The sequence below is a fragment of the Phaethon lepturus genome, unplaced genomic scaffold (genome assembly GCF_000687285.1).
Source record: "Phaethon lepturus isolate BGI_N335 unplaced genomic scaffold, ASM68728v1 scaffold18431, whole genome shotgun sequence".
In the NCBI taxonomy this organism is placed as follows: Eukaryota; Metazoa; Chordata; class Aves; order Phaethontiformes; family Phaethontidae; genus Phaethon; species Phaethon lepturus.
This window is the reverse complement of record NW_010518731.1, coordinates 59,024-67,382: the sequence shown is the minus strand read 5'-3', so window position 1 is coordinate 67,382 and position 8,359 is coordinate 59,024. Positions and strand designations below refer to the sequence as shown.

General features: G+C 39.9%; 1 protein-coding gene across 1 annotated transcript in view; it reads right to left on the bottom strand.

The window, feature by feature from the left end:
* Positions 1 to 8,359, bottom strand: part of LOC104628302 (ephrin type-A receptor 6-like) — a gene marked incomplete at its 3' end in the record, with an annotated part of 71,550 nt that overhangs the window by 4,589 nt on the left and 58,602 nt on the right. The gene's annotated exons all lie outside the window — the stretch shown is intronic.

Below are 8,359 nucleotides of genomic sequence, written 5' to 3'. Positions count from 1 at the left end.
CCTGCTGAATGTGCAAAGACAGCGATACGCGTAAGCGGCCAGAAGCAAACACTGTGCATCAGGCTCATGATGCCCCAGAACGAGCGGTGGTGTGGAAAAATGCCTGTTTCTGTTGAGAATCCTCTTCTGTATTTTCCTTGAATGACAGATACTGCAGAGGGACTGTCACAGAGCTGGCTGCAGTTATACTAAATGCTGAGGTGCAAACCCATCAGTTCCAGATGCACAGACATCTAGAACTGTCTATTTCTAGGACAAAAGGTACCGAACTATGTGCCCCATCAGTCTAATCTGGCACAGTAATTCCTACGCATCTGTCAGTCACTATTCCTTTACGTACAATGTTACTGACTCGTGCAATAATTTTCCATGACGCAAGTGCCGTATCTGTCTTTTTCTCCACCCCGAATGACAGAAATGGGGAAAAAAAAAGACCTTCAGAGTGAAGAGAGACAAAAGTAACGAGAGAGATTAGTTTTAAATATTGGACATAATTCATCATTCTGTACAAAAGCCTTATGCCACTTTACTGGAGCGATACTTTTATTTGAGCACATGAATCAAATTTTTCATGTGCAAAGTTACAAATAGTCAGAATTCAGCATCCTCAAGTCATAATTTAGAACTATTCAGTATTATCAACAGTCTTCTCTAGCGTCTATTGGAATATCAGAGAAACTACATGGCAAGATAACAAAACTGCTCTGAAAAGGCATTTCAGAATTTGCTCTCATTATGCCCAATTCTAGTCAGTTCTACCAGTCTTTTGATTGCCTCAGAACTGAAATGAACAAAACCCCCTGATTTTCAAAAAGACAGGATTTTCTTTTAATCTCTGGGAAAATATTCATTTTCTTTCAAATATCCTAATTAACAATGCTAAAGTTAAATATGTAGAACTTGATTCCCACCCCACCCCCTGAAGTTAGCTATCCCATTTTTCAGAACAAGTTATTTATGATTTTGACAATATGTCCTTTTAGTGAATATTAACCCCTACAGTACACATGTATTTGTGTCTTCAAAAGGGGGGATAGCTTCTGATGGATGGAAAGAATCAGCGCTTAAGATATCAGCAGAACTAAAACAGTCAAGATGAAACGTTTGTCCAGGGATCATCAGAAACACTTCATGTTAACTTGCATTAACATCAGTGGGATGCTTCTCCAAAATACTCCACCCAATTTTTGTCTTGATACTCCACCCAATTTTTGTCTTCCTAAAGGTCATCAGTAAGATGCATTGATTAGTGGTATACATACACACAAAACCTCCAGAAAGACACATATATCCTACCCTATCGTCTTTTAGTTAAAAAATTAAAGAATTAAAATATCAATTTTCTTTGCTAATAATTGAAGAATTATAAAATCAGGAACGCTCTCTAAAACAGTGGAAATTCTCATTAGTAGCAGTAGCATTTCCTTTGAAACAAAATACTTCAACATGCAATCCCTTGGCTGTTCTGAGGCATTGATCTTCACTTGGGTTGAAAAATAATAGAAATTCTAATAAAAACACATAGCTTTGACCCTCAAAATCCACATAAGTGAAATGGTAGTGGATATTTCTGAACCACTTACATCTGTCCTGCACTTGTGTTTTCTTGACAGTGCAGTTAAAAGAACTTCATACAATGACAAAGATACAGCAAACTACCAAATACAAGTGGTTGGTACCACTGTCTCTTGTTTGTGTAACTAAGTGGACTACAGATGTCTTTTCTTGTTAGCCATGATGCTTTCATCTACAAGGTGTGCACTGAAAGACCCAAGATTTTTATCCATTTATTTTAAGAACATATATTTGTTTAGTTTTTAAAGGAACAAAGTAGATCATTCCAGGGATCGAGCAAAAAGGGTCCGTGGTTGAAGATGGGCGGAGGTCCCACCTTTCAGAGCTGAAAGCTCAGTGTGCTTTTTTCAGAAGAGGCGGTGGGGAGAAAGTGAAGAGGAAGAAGGGAAAGTCAGAGAAAAAAAGAGTCAACATTCAGAAGTTAGCTGCTTTACACATCAGGGCAGACAGCTAGGGCTGTCAGAGAGCAGCAAGAGCAGGGTTGCTCCCTAAGGGCAGTCAGGAGCAGCTGCCACGCAGGCTGAGTGATGCCCCAGTGGACAGGGTGCACCCAAGGGTGCCTGCGGGGGATGAACAGCGCAGGGCGGTGTTGGCAACGAGCGCTATCGACAGTCCCATGAGCATCAGGCGAAGGCAAGGAAGCAAGCCAAGGCCAAGGTGAACCCGGCAAACCCAAACAACTCCAGTCCAACAGGGCTGGGGCTGGCCAGCTGCAGTGTTGCTGGAGTAGGGATTGATGGCCCCAGGTTGAGCTGAAATAGGGTCCTGGACCTGTGGGCAGGGGTGGGAGGGAGCCCCAAGGGAGGGTAGGCCAGTAAGGATTGGTGGTGTCCTCAGAGCCCTGGTAAGAAGTAGACAATTGTACAAAGACAGATAAACATAAGTATTTTGCAAAACCTCTTTGAAACTGGTCTTTCAACAGGTGTGGTGCCACTGGTGGGGCCAAGGAATCTCCTAACATTTTAAAGAATGGAACTTTGCATTTCCCTAGGATTAAGAATGTACCAGTGAATTTTACAGTATTGGGTGCTTAGCCCTCAATAACAGAGAAATTCTTTTCTGAAATTAAATACCAGAACCATGCATCTCTACCAAATCCAGTTTAGAAACTAAACCACTACTTGAGAGTAACGATAGGAAAAAATGTAATTTTTCTTGAAATATTTTTGGCAAAGATCTATTTCTTTTCAAGAGCATCAATTTCAAGCTATCTGCCAGATGCATCAGCACGGCTTGCATTACAGCCGTAACCAATTTCTTGAAAGTTACTCCTACGGAGTCCTTCAATCTGCACATCCAGAGCCTATCCACCTTGCTTACACAAGTAGTCCTACTGAAGTAAATGGAAAAGGTGAAAAGGATTTGTTCTGAGATGCTCATTTGAAGGGTGCCTTACTTTGCACAGCTCCATAACAAAGGAATTTGCTACAAGGTCCTTTCTTATAGCAGAACTGAGTTACTGAATACAAATATTTCTCTAAAAACAAGTAATTTAAATAAAAAAAAGATGTTACTAGGCACTATGCTTTCTTAAATGCATCAACGAAGACTCGTCTCTGAAACAATGCCTTTGACTTGCCCAGAGTTTCATGAAGTGTTTATTATTGGATCCACAAACTGTTACCATGCGCTGCTTGAACACTTCATGACATTAACTATCATTAATGATTTCACAGCTAGTGACTTCCACATGCATACCTAGTTGACACGTACAATAAAGAGTTGCCAGGTTTCAGTAATCAAGCCATCAATTCAGCCATCTCTCTCTGCTGCCATAATGCCCAGATCATTCATACTCTACCGCCTTGCCCCCGAACCCCTGCCATAATTCCTCCCACACCATGTGATTTGAAGTGGACAATAAAAACTCAGAAGCATATAGAAACTTGAAAATTGAAGACAAAGTGAAATGGATTTAAATGCAAAATTAACACCATATAGGCTATGGTACTGTCTCCAGAATACATCTCTCTGTACTAGAGAGAATGTAGGAACCTAGATACTGAATTCATACATGGCTTGCTCTGGGGTACACTAGATTTTATTCATTTAAGGCTTCTTCAAAACTTTATTTGAGAAATGAGTTGGAAACATCACAAAAATTGAGCTTTTCTTTTGAGAGTTGCATTGCCACACACAGATGATGATGATGATGAGAATTCTTATGAGGCTGAGCTCTTCCGCAAGTATCATTGCTTCAGTTTTCATCCCAGATGCATCAGGAAGTGCAGAGGAGAATTAATATCTTAGTAACTGATGAATTAAATGTTCTGCTCACATTTTTGTGAGGTCACTTCTCATTTTATCCTAAAGGAGTTTGTCAGTTCTTTAAGGTTTCGGTCAACTCATGGATAAGTAGCTGGTCAAGAGATAGGAAACAGTCAGAAATAAAAGGTCAGTTTTTAGAGTGTCATCCCCCAGGGACAAACGCTCATGTCCTGCTGGCAGTGTATGTAGAAAGAGTCTACAACACAGACTGGACAGCAAATAGGTAAAAAGGTACTAGCAATCCAAAGCTATTCATGCTAGTAAAGATGATGATTGGCCACAAAAATTTGCCAAAGAATCTTATGATGCTGAGTTGCCAAGTGACAAAATGTCACAAAATTCAGTGTCATAGTGATGCACACAGAATAAAATACTCCTAACTTTACATAAAAAATAACAGGAGTCTGTACTAAGCTGTCACTGCTCAAGACGGATCTTATGGTTATAACAGGTAGATGGCTCTATAACGTTAGCAACTCCATGCTCAAAAGCAGACTAAAGGGAAAAAAAATTTAATGAAATGATAGAAATGATGAGGAAAAGAAAAAAGCATGGCACTGTTGAAACCTAGGATATCCCTGCATATTGCTTAGTGATTGCAGTCTTGATCCCCCATCCCAAAAGCATACACTGAAGCTAACAGACCTGTAGAAAAAGGCAGGATGAGTGTTTGAAGGTACAAATAAAAGAAACTAAAAAAAGGTCTATACAACCCTGAACATAATGGAGCAGATAACAGGTGGAGAGTATAGAACCAGAGTGCATCAAATGTTATGTGGCAAATAGCAGATTAAAAACATCAACAAAACCCATTTTATTATTATTGTTTTTTACACGGAAACATTGCTATGGGATGTCACAGACTCTAAAAATACAAACATCTCCAAAAAGTAACTAGATAAACTTACGGAAGAAATATTTGTGAAAGATATTATATAAAGAGACCTACCTCTGATTTAAAAAAGTCTTTGAGCCACAGACTGCTAAAAGCTCAATAACCAAAACCGAGAATGCATCACTGCATGTGCACTCTCTTATTATAGTCCTCCTTGGAATTCACTAGTTGTTTGCATTTTGGAGACATGCTCCTGAGATCAAAAACATTGCAGCTGTCTGAGTTTGATCATTATTGCCTTCCTATGATCTCAGTTCACTTGCAGGTAAAATATAAACACATGGTATAGTAGTGTAACTTTAAAAAAGTGGGTGATGAACATGTTATCAACATTTTGGGGGAACGAAAGTTAAAGAAAATTAAAAAGTTAAATTTAAGAAAGGCATTTAAAGTGAGGTGTTCTTTGATGTGAGACAGTGTAATTGTAGATGGCTATTTGAAGGATCACAAGACATTTTCTTGTTGTCGATTCTATGACTACATTTCTATGTCTTTGTACGGGACCCCAACATTTATAGATATCCTTTATGACCAAAACCTTTGACAAAAGGAAATAAATAGTTCTACTGTTAATAAGTTTTAGCAACAGAAAAAGGACTGAGTACTAAGGAGATAAACTGGCAGACTGTTACCTGTAACAGTACTGCTCTCAGATAGTGGGGCTGGCTACTGGGTGAGTGCATGGTGGTCTTACGTTTGCTCCACAGAGGGATGACACTATCTTGTAAAGATTTGGGTCTCATCTCTTTCATCAGAAATAAATAACTTCACTTAGGAAAAAACAGGTAACAAAAGTATTCCCAAACTGTTGGGAAGCATGCAAGTTTCATGTCTCTAAGTGAGCCCACATACTGCATTAAAATATTGTTTATATATGGTAGGGGAGATGGGAGAACAGATCATAGAATCTTAGACTCATTAAGGGTGGAAAAGACCTCTAAGATCAAGTCCAACTGTCAACTCAACACCACCATGCCCACTAAACCATGTCCTGAAGTGCCCACATCTACACATTTTTTGAATAACGATGAAGGCAAAGCCACTGAGTCCAGGGCCATGGGTCAAGAAGCATGACAGGAGCCAGGGACCTGGGCACCATCTCCCACCTTCCTGTCTGGGGATAGAGAGGGACAAAGGCAAGGAATGGCTTGCCAAGGCCAGGGTGAGCACTGAGGGACAGCAGAGAAGAGGATGGTAACAGGCGTTTTTCCTGCACTAGGCCAAAATGCTCCCAATGCTGCCTTGCTGGTTTTCCAAAGAGATGAAGTGTACGAGCCGCAGCTGCACTGCTGGGATGTCCGTCCGTCAGTCAACCCCCACGCTAGGAGCTTTGAACTTCTAGCTTTGAAGCTAGAAGCTTTGGGCAATTTCAAGAAATGTGGATGACAAAAAGGTAGAGACAGAAAAAACATCAAAGGCTAGATCAAATGACCTAAACATGATTTCTCCTGTCCCTTTAGGCACTGTCACTCAGCTGCCATTTTAGGAAAATGCAGGTCTCCCACTGTCTCCTGTCTGCTAGTCCTCTGCAGAGATCCCAGGTTCCCCATGGTATCTCAGAGGGCACTAGACCTTTACCTTTAGGCAGCTGATTCTTCCCGATTCCCCACATATTTAATGAAAAACAGTATCTAAGCGAAGGAGAGAGATGACAGCATTTCTCCTGACGGAAAGGCAGAAGAACTCAGTACACAGCTGTCCTTCTGGACCAGCCAGCAGCTAGAAGGCAGTGACTTGGTGGCCGACCAGGCTGCGCAATGTTGGGCACAACATGCTGCCGCTTGCCCAGCTGGCAAACTTTTGGGCTACTGGGGAGACAGGTGTAAGGATGTGGAAGGGGCTTATGAATAATTTGATATTGTATGAGGGCACAGGGACATGGGAGCAATCTAAGCTTTACCAGGGAAGTGAAACTGGCGGAGCACAGCAAGAAGCTGGAGGTACTGTGAAGGTGCCATGGGGAGACTCCAAGAAGATCAGAAGTTATGCTATTGAGGCTGCAGAAGATAGCCTGGGAAGTAGGACAACTGTAGCATGAAAATGCAGTTGATGTATGTAATGGAGCCCTAGGACATAGGGCTTCATTAATTTGCTTCTTGTGAAATAATTTTTTTCCCTATGCTCTGACAAAGGAAGGTATCCTGCTACAGCAGAAGTTGCAACACAGTGTTATCATACCATAACTGCACAAACATGGATGAAGCATATCACCAAAAAAACCGCAAAGAAATGAACATGCGAAAGTTGTTTTCAGTCCAAGTTAGGGGCTGCTTCACAAAAAAGTTTCTCTGATATTTCTGTTTGGTTTAGTGACATACTGGTATCGTCCATAGATCACCGCAGCGTGGCAGCATGCAAATTGTCAAATAATAGGATAACCATCTGTTTGATGATGGATAGTTTGGCACAGAAATGTGGTTGAGCCTTCCCGCAGATATCCATGTTCAACTAAATCTCTGTCAACTGTCTGAATAAAGGGCGCTGAACATCAAGTTAGTTTCTATTTCGGCATTATCACTAGCTTACCAGGACAAAGCAGTGACTGATGCTTATGATGGTAGCTCCAGTCATACTAATGCAATGCCAATTTAATATATAGTGTTTATACCAGTGTAATGTTCATTTACAGATGCTGAGAATCTGCTTCTGACCTTTACAATAGCGACAGTTCTTAGTATTGCACTTCCTAGACTTTTGTACTACTTTTCTGTATCTTGATATATTTTGATTTGGGCTGTTGGTGAATTGTGGCACTGGGATACCTTTTGTCCTATATGTCAGTTGAATTTACACCTTATATTCCCCAGATGGCATAAAGTTTTGAGTAATACACTATTAGATTATCTTTTTCTGATGATGCATCATACTAAATCATCATCTGACTGATGATAATATAATGGGAATAACATATTAACATAATTTATCATCCCTGTACCTTGCTCAGGGGATATTTTACTTTATCATATAATATATTAGTTGTCACTTCCATGATCTATTACAGTAAGACATCACCACAAAGAAACATTTTGATGAAGTAGTACTTAACAGTAGAGACTATTATCTAGGGATAAATAGACCTCAGGGGTACTTTGTTTAACAGAATAGTGTAATACAAAGGTAAGAAGATACATGGCATAATGAGAGATGTGATTATTCTCTGACATCAGACTTGCCACTAGTGCTAGACCAGCTGTGGTTTATCTTGGAATAGTAATTTATACAAATTGCTATATACCCTTCTAAGCAGTGGTGACTTTTGCATTACCTTCCTCAATTCACCAAAAAGCTTCATCGAAGTAGTTGAAACTTGTTTTAACCTTTTAGAGTGTCTCTACAGATAAAAAAACCCAGTGTGTTTATTTCACACAAAAAAAAAAATCTACCTAGTTCAGAATAACGAAAAATGGGGAGTTTTTGTTGTTGTTGTTTTTTTTTTATTTAGAAATGTTAATTTATCAGAGGTAGATTGGCAAATGACACATCTCTTTTTAACCACAAATTAATTGAGAAACATCCATTTAAATAATTTTTAGCTTCAGGCTTCATGCAAATTAAGCACACGTATCTTGCTAAGTTATGGCAAAGCTGGCTAAACTCCTGCCTTAAGACACAGATGCATGG